Source organism: Neocloeon triangulifer, unplaced genomic scaffold (assembly GCF_031216515.1).
Source record: "Neocloeon triangulifer isolate White Clay Creek 2 clone unplaced genomic scaffold, ASM3121651v1 ptg000017l, whole genome shotgun sequence".
NCBI lineage: Eukaryota > Metazoa > Arthropoda > Insecta > Ephemeroptera > Baetidae > Neocloeon > Neocloeon triangulifer.
In genome coordinates, this window is record NW_026775559.1 from 7,460,103 (window position 1) to 7,480,375 (window position 20,273).

The following is a 20,273-nucleotide window of genomic DNA, read 5'->3' on the forward strand; positions in this document are numbered from 1 at the left end:
TTATTAAATACGATTATATTAAATAACATAACATTAAATAAGATAACATGCGAGAATTTATAAAACGCTTTTTTGTCAAAGCTTAAAATTCATGATGATAATCAGCTATTTATTTATTTCAAACTACTTATTTAGGTTTCCATTTTAATTTGTTTTTACTAAAAAAAAAATTTCAGTAATATAAATTATCATATATAAATATAAGATTAATTTTACCGAGTTATTTTATTATTTTAAAATGTTCATTTAAAAAAAAGTAATGTCAATATAAATTGTTTAAAAACAAATAAATATTCCTTGAATTATTAATATTGTTACACAACAAGTACATACTTTCTTCGTTGATACCTGGCCATGCTTTAAACTTATTATTTGTGTCCTATTATTAAATATTAAATCCATTCATATACGGTCACTAATTTCTCTGTTTTAATAAACTCGAAGAACTACATTAATCAGTAATCTATATCAACATAAATACCTCTATATTACAGAAAAGTCTTGCTAAGCTTTCACAACTTGTCTCAACAACCATTTTTCAAAAGCAAACAGCAGTCTGTGGGCGTGCTGATGGCGCATTTCCGTCTCCGAGGGTCGCTTATCAAAGACACGAGCGGGTAATCCGAAGAAAGTTTATTTGGAAAGAGCCATTATCAGAGGGCTTCTGCGCATCCTTTTGCCTCAATTTCCATTTCCTGTGTTTTTCCGCGACTCCGTCCATTTCCTGCCAACGTTTCAAAAGCACCCCCTTGCATGTTGGGGTGTATCAAAAACAACCTCCGTTCCTCCCAATTGCGGAAAAAATGAAAATGACGAAAGGCGCACTTAGAACACACGCGAATTTCGTTTCCAACACGGCGAAATTATTGCAAACTCGATTTCGCTGCTCCACGCGCAACGGCATTTCCTCTTTTTCTCTCTCTCTCTTCACGACTGAGCGCCGCGTTTCATTTAAAAACAAATTAATAAAAACTTTCCAGCGTACACTTACAACTTCCTCCCAACTCTCCAGCGTATTTATGCACCGACGAAAGAGCAAAACCGGCGCCGAGGTCGTCGGCGGTGTAATTGCGAAATGTATAACGTTTCCTCTCACAGTGAGAGGCAAAAAAAGCAGAAAATTCAAGAGCGGCTCAAAGTAGAACCTCTCATATATCTCACCAGAAGAAGAATTACGGTTATGAGAAAAATATGCCGGCGATAAATTAGCATGCAGAGAAAGGCCAAAAACTGGCACTCGGCCAACCAATCAAGCAAACAGTTGGCATAATAATAAAGGTGGCTAATTTTGTTCGGAATATATCTGGAAAGGTGCGAAGGTGTTTCGCAGCGCTTCATTTGCATATTTTCGAGTCGCTTGTCGGCGCAAAATTGATTAATTCGCCGGCAAAGGCTTCGTGCTGAGTGATTTATTTTTCGCGCAACGCGAGCAGAACAAAGCGCGCACGCCACTTCAACGCTCGCGAATTGAATTAATTTTTCCACTGGGGACCCAATTTGCGAGTCGACTCTTCGCTTCACCGGTGATCAAATTTGCATGAGCGTTTTTTCCCATTCGAATCGGCCAGAGTCCTTGATGCTCTTTGTTTGCGATTCCAATCAGTTTTATCGACTCGGGTGGCTAAAAATGCCAATTTGCTTTTATGATTAAACTTTGCAATGTTTATTAATATTAATTCACTCCGTGACTAGATTTGCAATTTTTTTCAATTTTTGTGATGCTTTATAAAGTTTTAATATCATCAAAAATGAGTCATCACAAAATAATGAAATTTTAATACAATATAAATCAACAGTTTAAATTAAATAACAAAAATTTTGGCCACAGCAAACTCTTTAGGCTTTATAATTTTTGGTTAAATCCGGTTGAAGAGATTTATGGAGAATTAACAATTCTATTCATTCGACATTTTGGAAGCCTTTACATTTTTATTCAAATTTTTTCCCTTTTGAAGAACTTTAGAAGTTTGCGCAATGCTTCCCTTTTTGGAAAAAGCGTTTTTAATTTTAATCTCGGCACAAGTTGACGAAAAGGCAAGTTTCATCTAATTTTTCTGGTGGAAATAATCTGCTCATCGCATGGCCGACAAGTAAAATATTTGCCCATATTAACCGAGAGAGAGCAGAAAGGGGCACAAACTTGGTTGGCAAAGTTTTTCCTTTGAAACAAAACTTTGCAGCGGTTAGTTCGCGAGAGAGGAGTGCAGGCCGGGGAGGGAGAAAAAAATTATATGCCCTGCAAGAAGAAAGTTTGCCCGTAATATGTGAAATAAAGGCGCCGCGTTTTGGGGAGGTTTCGTTGGATGTGAAGAATGTTTGCTCGCTGTTATGAATATTTTAAACGCCGGCGGCGATGTCTGCAAAAGGAAAGCAAGTCTTATTCCGTTTCTCGCAAGTAATTCCCTCCGCCAGATAAATACAAACTTGCATACTAAAGGCGCGATAATATTTTGACGTTTCCCGTCCTCGCTCGCTCTCTCGCTAATAATCTAATATGGCTAATTTAGCTAATGCACCCCCGAAGCAGCGCCAGGCTCTCGGTAATTATCGCCGTGATATTCGCTCGGTAAGGATTATCCCCCGCGCGCGCACTTAAATCCGCGCGCGAATCGAAGATTACGCTCAAGGGGCTGCGTCCTGTACCTTGACTGCATTGCGCAACGTCGGGATTAGACTTCGCGAGTGCACGGCGAGAGTAAAATTTTAATTATGCAGCGTAAAACAACGTCGTCCTCAAGGAGGATGTCGCTAAAATAATTTATATGCACGCGCTTTACGGAGTACACAACTTGCGCATCTCCGCGGGACGGGAAGAGCCTAATTGACGAGATTAGATGCACCGTGAAAGCAGCGCTCGAGAAAGGAGCCCCTGAGCGTTTTACGACTCCTGAGAACAATGTGATGGGCCGGAAAATGTACCTAGGGTTAATTAGGAGGAAACTGTAAAGAGCGGAAATTAATTTTGACATTTTACTGAGCCGTAAGTGCAAGTTCAGGTATTTAAATTTTTCAAGAATCCTTAATTTCATCAATAAAGTCACTGTGAAAAAATCAATATTATGGTTTTTAGGGTTTTTACTCCCAGAAAAAGATTTCCACCAGGTTTGCACCACGTTTGCACCACACTTTCCCATATAAAAAGCATTGCGAGCGTTTGGGGTGGAGCTGTTGAAAGCAGCTTCCTGAGTGGCCGGCCACTTCCCCTAAGTCCCCACCACCAACCACCAGGTTATGCTCAGGTATACTGAGGGTAGACAACTGGGGTAGCTTTCGTGCTTTTCATGTTGCCTACCCTCTGGCATCTAGAATTTTTTGCGATTTATGAAATGAATATTTTGAGATGGCATGTCCATGAAAGAATGTCATAAAATGAATAAAATATGACGTCGAGACAGCGATATAATTTTTAAGTAATTTAACGAAAATCTAATTCATATACTGGCATTTTTACCATGCCAAAATGAATTTCAAAATTATAATTACATTATTTCAGATGAATTAGATGACTCACTGTGCGTGTTGATAATTTCTTCAATTTTTTAAACAGTATTTATTGCTGTTAAAACATTTTCATCCAGATAAATTTTGGTAAAAATTAATTTTCCAAAAACCTCTGAAATAAGGTGATAATGTGGTGATTATTAACATCATAATTATCTACATTTCATTAAATTATTAGCATTATCATAATCAATGCCACGTTATATAAGATGTTAGATGCATACTTTTTGCATCCACACTCTTGAAAATAATTTCAAATTGGGACCCAAAATTTATGCACTTTTTTTCCCCACACAATAATATGAGAGCGCATTATTTCACATGCACGCATTTCGATGGCTCAAAGGTTGATTTATTGCCCTAGCTCAGGTCTTTCAACTGCTCTCCTGTTTACACTTTACCTCTCCCGCTGAGAGCACTGCGCGCAGCAGCAACAAAGCAAGTTTTTCACATCCCTTTTCTCGTTTTCACAAAAAAAATATTCCCTGTGCACTCACGTGTAGTAATAGGATTTACAAAAGAGAAGAAAACGGAGAGAAAAACGGCCAAGACAAAAATGCTTGACTGCGAAAAGCAGGTATTTAGTGACGGCCACCGCGCCAAGCTCTGGTCATCTTATCTTAAAATATTATAACAAAAATCTACTATTTATTTTATATTATTATAAGATATTTTATTTTATTCTCCATTTAGACAAATTTAATTAAAACCTCTTACATATAAAATAAAATTTAATTGCTTCCTTTATTATTTGATTGGAGAGAAAATTTATTCTTGTAGCTAAATTAATATAAAAAATTGAAAATCGCCAAAGAAAATATAATATAATATATAGCTACATTTTATATAATTAATATGAATTATCAAATTAAATAGATATTAATTCATTGCAAATTTTTATTGACTTTTAAATCATATTGTCGCGATCAAATTTCAATTTCAATTTGTTTTATTCTCTACATAACAAGTCAAAATAATACAAAAAAAATTAAATTAAATTGAAGAAAGCATTGACTTGTTTATAAACCAGAGGATGGCTGGCGGCCAACTGCTTGGGTTTGTGTTTGTTCAGAGAAGAAAAAATGCCAGGTATAAAGCGACCCACGTCACCCAGGATAACAATAGTGACAACAAAAACAGGCAATGCAAGGAGACTTGAAAATGTTGAAAATCTCTGAAAATGTGTACACGAATAGCATGAGAATGCACTCCTAACTCAAGTCTCCTAAATTATTTATTAATTTTATAAAATATAATTTTATGGGTGCAAAATTTTTGTCACGGCCAATATTAGGTTTCTTGGAATCAGCATAAAAAATTTTAATTTATGATACAAGTTAATATGAAACCTAAGACCATGGTCAAGAGGTCAGCAGGTGACCTAAGGCATCTACAGCTTTAAAAAAACTTTCTTGCACTGGAGCTCAATATTTCAAATTCAATGTTGTTCGAATCATGCGATTCGGATTAATAGGAGCAAAGTTCTTGCGCTCGGCAGTTTAGCGTGAACAACACGTTTTTACAAAGTAAAAATTAAATTTAAATTATTCTGTTAAAGTCATCTACTAGAGCGCTGCAGAACTGTTGAGCCAAGACTAAAAGCTACTTATTCTAATTTTTTTGTATTTTTTGATCAAAATTAGAGTGCTACAGATCAAGTTGAATTAGAAAAATTGCTATATATAATTTTTGATGAAAGTTTCATAGTCCATTTTTTAATATAAAAAACTCAATACATTCGCGGACTTTCCCGTAAAATTTTGTAATTTGTGCTTAATTAGCAAGCGAGATAAGCATTAAAAACTTCGCGGCCCACTCCAAAATTTTTGAACCAAAAAGCCGCGGTCGTCTCGCACAGAGAGCACTGCCGCTTTTTAAGTTTCTGTATAAATGAAAACTCACAAATCGTAACTTCGGTCCTATTGGTCCGATTAATTTGATTTTTGAAAAATCATGACTATTTTCAAATTATGAAACAATGTTGTAATAACACTGATTTAAATAAAACGAATAGCAAAAAAGTTATCGGCAAATTTCCATTTTTTTTAAATATCTTCTAAATTTAAAAAAATCATAACTTTGCTTTCGGAGGTGGGAAAATTTTGAAAATTATACAGATGAATCAAAAACTGAATAGACATATTAAAAAAATAATTAGTTGGACTTCAGCAGTTAAATAATTTATAAAATTAAATTACCCCAGAGGAAAAAAATTAAATGTTTATTAATATTGTTTTATATTGATGCCTTCTGTGTGGATTAGAGGTTATTTTTTATGCAAACGGTAGCACGATGCATAATATTTAATATTTAATTTGCTCATTTATTCGATCCATCAAATGAGAACGACGAATTGTCCACTGATATTTAATATTGAGAATTTGATATACGCTATTTCAGCTGCCGGCTGAAGCCGTGTGAACTGCAATCTATTATACTGGAATCTATTATAATTAATATCTATACAGAAAACTAAAAAATATGCGGTGCTTGAATTAAATATTCTCGGCTTTTGTCGATGGGGTTAATTGAGTTGTGTTGTATGTTTTGTAGAGAAAAAAATATATACATATTCTGGTTTACATGTTTTGACCGTGGGCTGCATATGCTTTCCATTAATTCAGGAACTGTGAATTTTATTTTGAAAAAATGTGCTATTACATCAATTAATTGCTAGATTTTTTTAAACATATTACCCAAATTTTTATCTTTTCAAGTCATTTTTCACTAGAGCAAGTTTAATCAAATAAATTCTAACAAATCTTTTTTGAAGGAGGGAAAAATCAATAGAGAAACAGTCTCACGCTTGCTGTACGTAGGCGAAAGGAAAAAGAGCAACCGCAGCTTCACTGCAAGTGAACAAAGAGCAAATAAAACTCCATCCCCTAACTTAGTGTCCACAGCAGGTATATGTAATAAAAATTAAAAAAAATCAAAGAGACAGAAGTGGTGACAAATAACAACATTCAATAATGCATTTTCCACAAATATCATTAAAACATAATAATAATAATAATTCGTCTTCTGTAGACCACTGCTCAGGAAAACACTTTTTCTTGGTTCTGATGTAACCAAAATTATTTTTAATTTAAAAATAAAATTGTAAAAAAGTCGTGGTTAAAATTGTTTAAATGAAAAATCATAGTTCAATAAGAATACGTTCTTTTACATTTTTTTCACATTTGAAAATTATCATTGTTATGGTTATCCTTTGATGCAAATCAAGTAAGAATGGAGAAAAAAATAAAGAAACGGCAGCACCTCTGGCGAACACGGGGCCTAAAAGGAGATTCATGCTTAGATGGACCGCAAGCTAATTAATTATCATAAATATTGAGTTCAATTTGAAATTTGTATAATTTTTTTTTAATTTCTACAAAACAATTAAGACTCAATTAAATCGATTAAAAGACAATTTTCCAGCAATTTTCTTTTTCTTTTCTAGTACCATGGATTAACCCTTGAGCGTTAATAATTCTAAAAAAAAGTATTATTTATTAATGAGGGTTGTTACAAACATTCAGATTTTTATAGAAATTTCACATGCCTGAGGCGCGCAAGAGCTTTGGTATTACTCAAATCCTGAAAACAAGTTTTCCAATAGATGCTTAGTGAGGTGAAAATTTCTTTATAACTGCAAGGGGCAATGTTTTCTCTGGTTTTCTCCCTCTTGTTAAAATGGAATATGGATATCATGTAAAAAAAAAGCAAGAAGCAAGACAACAACGGCCTCAAAACTATATTCTCACTGGACCTCTCAAATATTTTCTAAGAAATTTATCTCCAACAAAGAACCTTTCCATCTTTTTTCTTGTTCGTTTTATAATCCCCTTTCGCGCAGCCCTGTCTTCCCCAATGCTCTGAATTTTCACCAGGTACGCGAACACATAAAAGTGTCACTCACTGCAGGCATGTGGAAAGAGAGGCATGCACGCTCACAACAAATAATACCTTTGGCGCCTCTTTCGTCTCACCGCGATGTACGCTTTTCTGCTTACAATTAGAAATTTGTCTTTTGTCTTAGAAGTTAATCATTGAGCAAAAAAGTCATGATTTCATCATTTGATTGCAAGTAAACATAGAATATAGTTTAAAATTTATATGAACACATCTCGCGAATTAGCAAATTTTATAATATATGCCATATTTTGATGTGAAATTAATTTTTTTTTTAATCTTTAATTATTTAGCATTAGAAAGCAAAGGAAATTGGGATAATGGAAAAGGTTCTTATTTTAATATCTTTTGTCTTCTTTTGTGAAAAAAGTGCCTGTAAGAAATTAACATTTCGTAACTTTTCGAAGAATTTTATGATAAATAATAATTTGACGACTAAATGTCCTAAATTAAGAACTCTTCCTTAGATGTTTGAAATTCTTATTGAGCGTAAATTAAAGAAAGAAAAGTTAAATAACTATGTAATTTAATTTATTTACGCATAAAAATGATAAGACAAGATGTATTATTTTTCACTGTGTGCTTGCATCTAAAGCACATTATCAGCATCAGCACCCCCTGTTTGCTATAGGGTAAACTTTTTGAGCCTCCTAAAGTGGTCGAGCCGGAGGTGCGGCCTCCGACAGCTCCGTCAGGGTGGGAAGAGAGAGGGAAGAGGAGAAGGAAGAAAGATCTCCCATAAGCAGCAATGTTAAATTTGTGGTGGAAACCTGGTGCAAACGTGGTGCAAATCTTTTTCTGGGAGTAGTATTGAAAACCGGACGAATCGAAAATTTGATTAATTAAACTTCCATTATAAAATTTTCCAAATATATTATCAAATTCAATTGTTAACAACGAACAATGAATACAGTGCAAAATATTATACTCTGCAAATACCCAAAAGTTTTTTTCTTTAATTTAAGTTTTACAGCTACTTTCTACATACAGTTTGTTACAATTATAATGTTTTGAAATATTTTGTTAATATTTTTCTAGGAATAAAGCCAATATTACTTTTAAATTTATTTTTAAATATTTAAAAAATATTCATACATTTTAATTTAATAATGTCAATGTAAAACTGATAGAACTATAATATTGTTTTGTTTAATTGATTACCCATTTCAAAATTTTTTATATAACGGAAGCCTTACCATCCTTTCTAACAAGTGATATCTAAGTTGAAAAAATTATTCGGCCATGCAAAGGCATGGTTACTTCCTCTAGTTACTTCTATATCATTAATAATACATTAATTTAATGCATGAGCAATATAAAAAATCTCTCCCCTTCTAATGCAAATTGGATAAGACCTTGCACTTATTTGATAAAATTTGCAGTGCCTTAATAAAATTCGAATTTTAGATTAAGGACTCGTATTCAATTCACAAATTCCGTGTGTTTGTTGAGCACGTTGCCAAAACTGCGCACAATATCAATTTAACCTTCGCATTAAATCTTGCACGTTAAACTTCCTTTTCTAAAGTACTTTTCAGCTATGTTGAAAGTTTCAGTAGGAAATACTTTGAAAGCGTTTATATGAAATAGTCTCTTGCCGAAATATGCAATTTTCCGAGTGAAAAACGTCCCCTCTCACGCGCAATATTGAAATTCAGGCCCAGAGGCGGTGTGGAAAGCTGGCAGCTCATATTCAATTAGACAAGGGATCGCGCGTGGGCTTGCGTCGCCCATTCATCCGCCTTAAGAGCCGTGTTATTATTATTGCTACGCGTCTCTCGCTCGCTCTGCCTAATCCCTTTTTTCTTGCAGCTGATTCGGAATGTAAAGAATTTATTAGCTATCAGCCGCACCCGTTCGCCCGTCGTCTTATCGGCAGCTTTCAGGGATGATTGCGTTCTCGGCCAAATTATTTCCAGCCTTTGTGTTCTTTCCGAGATTGGGCTCCGTCGCGAATTTGCAAGTAGATAAAAGAGCGCGTCGACAAAGAGACAATGACTCTCTCTGGTGCGGCAGAAGAGAGGAAAGTAAGTATCAAAGCGGACACAAAAGAGCCGTTATCTCTCACAATTTGCTCAGGAATTCGCGTGGCCTCTTTTTTAATTAGCACTAACGTAAGTATTTCGGCAAAAGTTACGCTCCGGCATAAATTTCTAATCAAGCAAAGTGCCTCTGAAATATAGAATAAATTAATTCGGAAAGTTGGACAAACTTTCCGTCCGTTGTCACTCTCTCTCTCTCCGACTCTCAAAGTACTTTTAACAAAGGCAAAAATATATCAAAGTTCCGCCCCTTATTGATGCGGGACGGGTATTAATTACACTTCTCTTGAAAGTCAAGACCTCGCTGGTAATAATAATTCTCTGCCATTTTAATTAACTGCCACGACGTTTTCGGGTTTTCCGCTTTTCTGCCCGGGAATAAGGAGTAAATCTTGTATTTACGAAAACGTAATAAATCTAAAAGGTTTTGGCGAAAACACTTTGTAGTGTCGCACAAAGGGATTGATGCGTCTCGGATAAAGAGGAGCAAAGTTTCTTTTCTCTCTCTCTCTTGTGTGCAGCCGTACGAGTGTGGCCGTTGCTCGGGGATCAGTCGGCGGAAAGGTCGGACCATTACGGCGGGCGAGGCCAAATGCAGGATTTGGTGCACTTGGACGTATCGACGCTATCGGCTGCCGCTGGTGTGACCGAAGCTCAACCAGCCGGAATGCGTCGCCCAAACAATTGCTTCATTAAAGCCAACTGGACGCGGCGACCTTTTCTGCTCGGCAAACAAAAAAGGGACGGCGATCAAATAAAATAAAATATGCTGCAGTTCAAAGGGGAAGATCAGGAATTCAAAACTGACGGCAGCTTTTGCTCTTATTGGGACCAGCGTCACCAAACAGATTTATTATGTTGGTTTATTTCTAAGAGAGGATTTGTTTGCGATTAATAATAATGAAATATATTTTTATCTCGCAGCAAACAGTGGATGAAAAAAGTTTTTTTTCTCAATTAAACATTTAAATTTGTAGGTAAATTTTAATTCGCTACAATTCACGCCATTTTATGAAAATCTGATTCAAATTGCAAATTAGATAACTTGATGCTTCTTCTTTTATAATAAGTTTTTCAAGAATAGATAGATATGTTTGTGAGAAAAGTATGTTTTTGTGTCTTTGAGCCTTACAAAAAGTGTGTAGGCAACCCTCTTGGCAAAGGTGACGCGCCTGTTGCATAGCAAACTCTACAAGATGCGTGCCGGTAAAAAGTTTAGCTTTAGTCCGAAAACGAAAGAAAGGAGAGGAAATGGAGTAAAATAATCAAAACAAAACGAGCAGAGGGAAAAGGCGCCTTTTGTAAACCAGGAAGCGAAAGGGAGATACACTGCAGCGGCTTTGTTTTGTGATGCAGAGATGAAACAGACTTGGTTCAAACTACAGCTCGCCTATTTTGACAGGCCGAGAAACAAAACAATAATTAAGTAAGTCTAAACTGAGGAACACGAACTCCTCGGGGGCGGCCGACTTGTTGGGCTGTTTGTTGAGTTATTCAATTTGGAAGGGAGCGAGGACGAGGATTATGATTCGTCCAAGTTTGCTTAAACTCGAGTTACAAATTGCCCTCGGAGAAGTCTGCGAGCGGGAAGTGCAGCTCTCGGCCTGCAAATAAATTAGCAGCGAGCTGTTGTCATCTGTAATCGCTTTGCCAAAGTTGGGAGAATTAATTTTACGGCCTGATTCGGCAACAAATTGAATTTCAGCTCTCACTGTCTCTCTTGTTTGCTTTTTATCCCAAGATGGAGTTCCTCCAGGCGTTTGTTCTTTTTTGTTAATTTTGGCAGAGATAGATAGAAGGACCGGTCGTGTTTTGCCGGTTCATTTTGCTGCTGCAGGTATATAGTCTCCAGTTGTCAAGGGTTCCTTCCACACATGGAGGGATGTGAGGGTGTGCAAGAGGTGTTAATTTGGTTTTCACCCCTCGAGCAGGGGCGAAAAAGAGAGATAGAGCCAAAACCCAAAGCACTCTTTTCTTTGATTTGGGCGTGTGCAAAAAACTGAATTTTCATCTAAGCGTACAAATTGGTGCGAAATAAATATTTGATTTTTGGCCTCGTTCCACGAAGCGAGCAGCTGGCTCTTTTCGGCGAATGCATAAATTGCGGGAAAAAAATTAGCCAGTCGAAAATAGAAGTGGGCTGGGGGCAAATGGCAGATGAAGAGGAACGGAGCGTGACGACCCTCATATTTCCACACTCGCACCGAGATGATGATGTCGAGACGGAGAGTGGAGTTGAGTTCCTTTTGGTTGCGAGAGCGGCAGAGAGTGCGAGAGATAATGGCCCTACATTTAACAGCCGTGTATGGTTATTGTGCTCTCCAGGGGCGCGGAAAACGTCAATATTGAGAACAATAAAATATTCTCTGCGCCAAAAACGCTCCAGGCCTGCCTAACCCAAATTCAAAGGAAGAAAAGAGGGTCGTTCAGAATGTACTTCTTGACTCCATTTCTTTCTCTTACTTAATAATCGTTGATGAAAAAATAAAAGAGTTGAAATTTCACAATGTAACGCACTCATCTGCACGTATCGCAGCACACACGAACGCGCCGCAAAGGGCTTCACTTCTTTTTTTCTATCGGAAAAGAGTAGCGGGCAAGAATTACTTTCGCAAGACCGAGTTCAAAGAACACAATTACGGCGTGTAAAAAATGAACGCAGCCAGAGGCCATTGCATCCAGAGGTGCACACACGGTGTAATACGCCGCGATTTTTTTCCCCTTTGATGTCGAGCGGCAAAAAGTTGGCCTGACTCGGAATTAACTCTCCTTCTTTCCGGCCCGCTTGCTCACTCGCGCGCGCATGTTGTTTACGCTCCTCTCGACCTATACTATTCGTGTACTGCTGGAGTATGTAATGTACATGCACTTAAAAATAGAGGCCAGGGGTTATTTGCGGCCAAGCCTTTCTCCTGCCTCTGGATTAGATGCTCGGTCTTTGCGGTTCTTTCTCACTGCACCTCATTCCCGTGGCGATCACGTCATCAACCCTCACATTGTGATGCATGGCCAGTGGCTATGCAATTCGTTAGACAATGCTCACAAAGACTGAGTATGGTAGTTGAGTAATAAAATTAAATAAAGAATAAATTAATTAAACTGCAATAAATATAGATTTTTAAAATTATAAACAATATTTATGCCGTTATAAAATAATAATAAATATAATTTTTTTAATATGGTGTTATATGGTTTTAAATGATTTAACTTATTAAAAATATAAAAGTAATTTTTAATGGTCATTCGTGCAATGTGTTTATGCTAAAGATTTTGCTTCATTTTTTTTTGTGTTTGGAAAATCAGATGCAAAAAAATCTCTTAATTTTTTCTTTGCTTGTTTCAAACTTTTAATCTCCACAGTTTGAAATTAAGTTCCTACATTACAAAGTTCCTGTTCCTAGAAGTGGCAACTTCACCCAATTAAACCTGAATTTATAAAAAAAATCAGCACTCTGACTGTGAAGTGAGAATTACACCTCAAGCAAAAGTTACATTCGCAAGAAGCAAATTTGCACCCAGCAGGTTTGTTTGCGAGACCAATTAGTTCAGCACCATATAAACGAGCAAAAAGGCGATGCTAATCAAAGTTTGCGTTGGGAAGTCTCTACCTGGTATCAAAACTCTCATGTACGGGAATGGTGCAATCGCGAGGGCAATAAAACACCTCCTTCAGTTCACCCTCTCTGATTATTTTCGGCGGCGGCGGCAAAAAGCTGATAAAACTCGCGGCCCCACGCGCTTCCGCCTCGCATTTCCTGCGCCTTCCATTATAAACCTGTTATTGCTTGACATCTTCGTAGGCGCAGCATTGCGTGAAAAACGCCATGAATATAATCATAAATCCATCCCCCTCGAGTTTTTCGCCCCGCGAATAAACGTGTTTCGTCGTCTGAGGCGGCGGACAGGCACGGAAAAGGTACACGACGACACAGACAACGTGTTTTGCATGCCGAGAGCGTCTCGTATAAAAATTTCGCCAAATTAAAATTCGACTTTCGCCGTCTGCCAGCACAGTGTCACGTCGAGCACAGCGCGTCTGCAAGGGGGCTTCAGAGTTGCAAAAGCGCACACACGCAATTTTCATTCTCATTTTGTTCTCGTGTACCCTCGTCTTTCTCTCTAATAAGGAACTCCCCGGGTGATAAATGAAAAGACGAGGTATGAATAAATGTATACGAAGGGAAAAAGGCAGACACAAAAATTGTGTTGCGCGCGGATTCGCGCACTTTGTAATTTGAGGGATGACTCGGAAACGCGTCGTTGGTGAAAAAAAAAATGAAAAATTGCTGTGCTCCCCTTATACTAAAAAATGTTTTCTTACGATGCGACAATCAGCCCTCCTGAGAGCAAGCGCCTTTTTTTAAGGAGATTGCATTATTTTAATAAATTTTTAATGTGCTCCCCCTTGAATCAACATCCGTTTGTCTCAAGAAGTCCTTCGTTATTCCTGAAAATGGTATGTCTGGATATTTAACATCAGCATAATTTAAAATTATGTGTCAAAAAAATATTTCGCCTGGAAATGTAATTTTTAATAAATTTAAATGGTATAGTCGAAAAAAAAATGAAAAAATAAATGCACGCAATAAATTTTTTGTTCATATTTTCCACTGTACAAAATTTAATAATTGAACTGTATAAAATATTTTTAAATATGACATTATTTAGGCCCCAAATAACGTTGAGGTATATTTAATAAATTTCTTTTAGGATTGATTGCTATTTTGTTTTTAATTAATTAAAAAAATATAAGATTTTTAAACTCAGACTATCCCACGTTAATAAATTTTTCGTTTGTGAAAATACTAATTTTATTAATTTGATTATTTTTTTTAAAAAGATAAATTGATTACTTACAAATAAATATTCCTACATTTCAGATGTTCAAATTTACATTTTTGTGCACAAAAGGTTTAAACTCAATATGAAACGCTGCTTTTTTAGATAAAAAGATTACTTTCCTGCCTCTGACTCATTCAAATTTAATGAATTTCACATCCAAGCATGTCAAAGCCATTCGGACGTATAAAGAAAACCAACTCTGAGCTTTTACCGCTTCCATTCTTCACAGCAAGATAAACGTTTTTTCATGTGACGTTTCACTTTATTTTGTTGTTCTGCTCGTCCATTTCTCAGAGTCCGCGGCGGCATTTGATTATCTCTGTGTGTGTGTCTGTCGTGGAAAACGAACGCTCCCGGGTGATTTGTTTCCTCAAATAATAATAACCCCGGGAGTTAAATTTAGCTCCGCTGTGCTGCGACGTAATAGAAAATAATACGACGGCCAGCAAGTTTCATTGCGCGCGGGATTATAAAAGTGTCACCGATATATTTTTATTATCATCTCGCGCCGCCAGAGTTAATATTCTTAATTACCACGCCACGGGTGATTAATTCAGCGCTGGAAATAATGGCGGCCGCGCGCATATTTGCTCGCTCCGTGTCGTAAATTTCACAGCACCTCTCCTTTTAATTCTTTAACACGTTATAACGTTAACGGGTGAATGGAAAAAAGCATTCGTCGCAGTCATTATTACTCTGCATCTACCAGCGGCGTTAATAAAAAAGTTTCAGGGCGCAAAAAGCAGACGGCAGTTTGAATGTACACGCGTCCGTAATAGGAAAAACATTAACGAGTCGAAAGTGGGTTAATGCGAGTCGCAAAGTGGAAAACAAGTTGCCGTTTCGATTGCGAGGAAATTTTGTTGCAGTGACAAATAATTCAGAGTGTCACTGCAATGAGTTGGAAGTTGTTTCTAAACTTCCGAGTTAGAAAAAAAATACAGTAAAAATTGGCTCCACTAATTTTCTAACTTTCCAAATTACATGTATATGAACAATTGATTTTTGTATTATTCACTGCTGAATTTATTGAATTTAGAAATGTTTTTATAACACATTCTCGAGGACATTTCCATTTTGAAGCTCGAAGGTAAACAAGAAGGCGGGGTAGGAAAGTAGGAAACACGGTGGAACTTTTCCCATCAGTCGCCAGAAAATCCCCCTAATAATCTTCTCCTCGGGTCAGCAAAAATCGTTGGCGTGCCGGCCTGCTTTTATTTCTCGTGTTGCTAGGTGTCAAAATGTATCAGCTGCTCGCTCGACCGATTTCCAAAGAGCGCCGCGGAGCGAGAGAGATTTGCGATCGAAGTGCAGTTGGCCCTCTCGCACGCCCGCATAGATCCCCTTTTGCGAGCGTGGCACGCAGGGATAGATTGAATTTGGCAATATGTATTGGTTCACTTCCCTTTACAACATCCCCTGTCGCCTCGGCTCTGTGCAACACTCCGCAGCCAGAGATGGCCTGGCAGGTATGCACCCATCTTTATACGACGCCCATTTTTTGGAGAACATCTTTCAATCTCGCCTCTGTGAGAAAGAAAAACTGCGATGAAAAGGGACGCGACGAGGAATAAAAAGGATAGCAGGCGTCTTGCATAAATCGCTGCTACCTTTGAGAAAGGCCTACGGTGACAATGCAATTTGCGTCTTCCGCTCAATGCCCCACTTTTTATTTGAACTTGCAGTCAATATTTTAAGGTGGGAGGCACTATTATGTGAAAAAAATGCCCAATTTATTTATTTATAAAACGTTAGAATTATATTTTTCAAAATTTATTTATAGAGTGCTTTTTATTTTGGGTTATAAGAATTATTCCTAAATTAATGTTAAGATTTTCGACATATTTGTTAAGTATAGGGTTTGAAGTTACGATTTAATTATTACAAATTTTCAAGGATTTTGTGTGTGGTTGTTTATTCTTTACTTTAGGGTTCATATTTTCATGATTTAATCTAATGAATCTATAATTTCAATCATTTTTTTTTCTGTTTGTAATTATTTTTATACTGAACTCCAAGCTTTTGTTACTATTATATTATTAATTTTAAAATTCCTTATTAACCAAGCTCAGTTAAAAACTGCAAATTTACACTGAAATCAGAATTTCATTAAATTATCCCAACACGAGACAGCTGTCAAAAACATCCGAGCGACTCTTTAGACATGGCTAGAAAAACTGCCCAGTTGTATAAACCGAGCATTTCAATGAGCTCATCATGTTGGCCTCGTTTTTTGCATTGAGCGCTCCATGGAATATTTTCAACAATTTTTCTGCTGATGGTGCGCCAAAAGAAATGGCGAGCCGCTCATGAATATGGAGGCGAGGGAAAGGCAACACCGTGCATAATTACTATTTTAATTGAATATTTCCAAGGCAAAGTGAAAGCGATCCATCTCTCGTTCTGCCTGTGACGAGTTTGAATTTTCAATTTGGCCGAGAATCATTTGGTGCCTGCAATTAAAACGTATGAGGCAGTCCATCAAAAACCGCAGCCAGCTCCTAATTTGGACCTTAATTCCGGCGGTGTGCTGATGTTTTATGGAAAGCAAGCTGCAGAATTACACATGTGAGGGTGCGGAGAGGCACGGAATGGATGCGGCTGTCTTGCGCGGCTCTATTTCACCTGCTAACAAGCGGGCAATTTCAAAAGGGGCGCTCCCGAAATTGCGAGCTGCCTCCGAAGGTATGCTCTTAATTACGGGTGACGTGGCCCTTGCAAGGCGTGCTGTTGTTGCTTGTTTCCGCCACGTGCCTAATTTCAACACTGGTAATTCCATCACGCGTGACGACCTACTTGGCTTTACTGCTGTAAAGTTGAGAAAATTGTGTAATTATTCAAAAATTTAATTAAAACTTAGTCAATTTTAGGTTTGGGAAAAAAGATTTATATATTAAAATTATAGCAACATTCAGAATTTTGCATCTGTTAAAAATAAGAATCAAATTTATTAATTTGCAGGTTTAACTGGGCTATTTTGTAATCAAAATTAATTAAATTTGCATAATTTGTATGCTGAAAATAAACAAATAATTAACAGTTTAAATACAAAATTAATAAATCAATCTTCTAGAATTTTAGTTGCTCAATTTGCACTGAAAGTTTATTTTCACAAATTTATTTAGACAATATTTTTTTAATTCACAGCTAGAAAGCTAGGTATATCTTTCACAGATATACCTTCTATTCGATCTCTGAGAAGGTGAGTTGATAAAAAAAATCAATTCTTTGCCGATAACAATTATTGTTCAAGTCAACAAGTCTCAGTGGCTGGCTCGATTTCTCCCTCTGGCACGTCGAAGTCTCAGAATGAAATAAAAGCGACGCCGATGCCAAGAGTAACACGTTGTCCTAGGAACGAGAGACGCACTTGCAAGTAGCTTCTGAGATTGTTCCGTATAATAACGAGCGTCGTGACGCAAGCAAGCCTCGTTATTATCTCTGCTCCAGCGGCAATGAGTATAAGTAAGTGCATTGAAAGTGTGCCCTATCAGTTCAATCGGTCGCGAAGCAGGCGCTGGCGTTGTTGCCTCTTCTTGAGCGCGTGAAATCTCTCCGAGAACTATAGCGAGTAATAAACGGGGAGTGCAACTATTGGTAATCAATGGCCGGCGTCAACTTGATGCTCTCTGACTTGCTCGCTCTTTGCGCTCCGAGCAACTTGGCACACACTACACAGGACAACTAAACTTTCTTGGCAACATTGAAAGTTGGCGCAATAAATAAGGCGCCGTCTCGCTCACTGCCTCGCTCTATGTACCAAATGAATGTGTTTTATTTATGTCGCGGCGTTTGGGGAAATATAGAAAGGACGGATTGAGAGCTTTTTCGGAGCCACTCGAGCGGATATTGGCCCAACTTATGAAAGTAAAGAAGACCATTTCAAGCCGATTTGTTGTTTCCAACAGGTCCGCGATGGAGCGGCACGCGCAAAAGTTGCCGATGAATAATTGATTTTGGTTGACGGAAATGCAACTTTTGCAAGAGGATTTTCAGGTCCCTTGGAAATTTTATGAGTAGTGCTTTGACTTTCCCGGAATGGCCTAAAATTTGTGCATAATATATGAAAATTCAGACAGGTAACTTTACTTTAAATTAAATACTTTTTTCTGGGATAGCAAACTTTTGACAAATAATGTTGCAGGTTTAAAGTACTTTTTGAGCCCACAAATAAGTTAAAATATTTTATTCAATTTATCGTAATTTATATCAGAATCACCTTATATTGCTAAAATGCTAATTGTATAATAGGTCTCTCTAATTAACACAACAATTCAACCTTCCCTCATTTTCACTGCCACCAACTTAACACCATAATGGTGGCACTTCAGAGCGAAAACTGCTTAAACGCGAGCATTTACGGAAGAGCGTGCTGAGAAATTGGGGTGACACACGGGAGCGCGCCGAGTCATCGATCCTCACCACTTTCGCCGTAATGTGGAGCATCAACGATTTCGCCCGATAATTATTGGCCCGCGCGCCAGCCCATTAACGTCAAAGTCAGTCTCGTCGTTCCTCTTCTTATCGCACAAAAAAGCGCCTCTCTTTTTACTCGGCCCTCTTTAACTGTTAAATCGCTCCTTCTGCTTTTTCTTTCACAGGGAAGACGCCGATTTTCTCCCTTCCGGGCGTGAGGTTCGCTCAAAATAACTCTCCGGCGCCCTTTTATTTAAATTTTATGGCTTTTGTGCAGCGATGTATCTCTGTGATTTCACCGCGAACCGCAATCAATCAGCGCTGCGTTGCGAGCGCGAATTTGTTTTAATAAAGTGCCGGGAATGAATGGTCGAAATCGGGCGGATGGACGAGCGGGGATGAAAAATTAAATTTTAAAATATGTGTGCGTGGTGCTGCGGTGGTTAATGCAATTTGCCCATGATTGATGCTCCTGGCACAGCGAACGCGGCTTCCGGCAAATTTTGCTCCGACCCTGTTCAGATTCGTTTGACTGCTCCCAACGTTTGTAATAATTGCTCGTGATAAATTATCTTTGTTTCCACAAATATTTTCATAAATTGATTACAAATTATAGTGGATTGATCCGCTTATATAATTATACCTCATATATAGACAGTTAAATTGTTAACTTCAATGTTGCATCCTAGAACAATTATGTGCTTATTTGTTATCTATATGAGTGAATTTGACAGGCATTAAATGTATCAAAATTTTTAAAAGAATATTATTGAAATTGCTATTGAACGATGAACGATACATATGATAGATTAGAATATTTGCCTTTTTTAAATAATTTTAAATTGTGATGTTGAATAATTAAATAAAATTAAAAAATCATAAATTTCAAATTTGTTATTGTAATGAACCCAATGAACAAAAAAATCATATTTATTTGCATACTTACTCATAAATAACATAATTTTTACAAATTGAAAACTATTATTTTATAATGTAATAATATTTAACATAAAAATTAATAGGGTTAAAAATTTTAAAATATAAAAAATATTAAAGCCAATGAATTATTAATTATTTTTAGTTTACAACAAGTATTTTTAAATTCTAAGTGTACTTTAATAAGATACATATGAAATTATTAGTTAAGTCATAAAAATTTTACGTAAATCCATATCAATTTATATGCCATGCAAAAAATGGCGAAAAATGTTGCAACCCGAAGCACCAGCTGTCAGTCATGAGCGTCTGGCCTCAAATACATTATGTCAATGCATTAGGGCAAAATCTCATCCCACGGGTCATCGTTATGTCGCAGAGACCAATAATACGGCGCGATGATAATGCAATTTTAATGGTCCACCCCCGTGCACCCCCTATAATAGGACAGCGGCTCTCTTTTTTACGGCCAAGTGTCGTGTCACACGGTCCTCACTCTCCGTGCATTATGGCCGGGCATGATTTGTCCGGCGCGCAATTTCGCTGCCCTCTCTCTACACGTACCATGCATATTCATGCGCGGCCCGACAGCGGATAAAAAAGAGCCGGTTTAATCTGATGCGGCGTCGAAAGAGCAGA

At 37.2% G+C, this 20,273-nt stretch overlaps 1 protein-coding gene and 1 long non-coding RNA gene across 9 annotated transcripts in view; one reads left to right on the top strand and one right to left on the bottom strand.

The window, feature by feature from the left end:
• LOC132202951 (teneurin-a) overlaps positions 1–20,273 on the bottom strand; it is a 322,154-nt gene that overhangs the window by 284,875 nt on the left and 17,006 nt on the right. The window lies entirely within an intron of this gene.
• LOC132202965 (uncharacterized) overlaps positions 1–20,273 on the top strand; it is a 72,018-nt gene that overhangs the window by 9,467 nt on the left and 42,278 nt on the right. The window contains exon 5 of one of the 5 annotated variants that reach the window (XR_009442425.1): positions 9,962–10,097. The exons of the other annotated variants lie outside the window; for them this stretch is intronic. This is a non-coding gene — a long non-coding RNA (uncharacterized LOC132202965). Of the gene's footprint in view, positions 1–9,961; positions 10,098–20,273 lie in introns of those variants that run through there. 5 annotated transcript variants of the gene reach the window in all.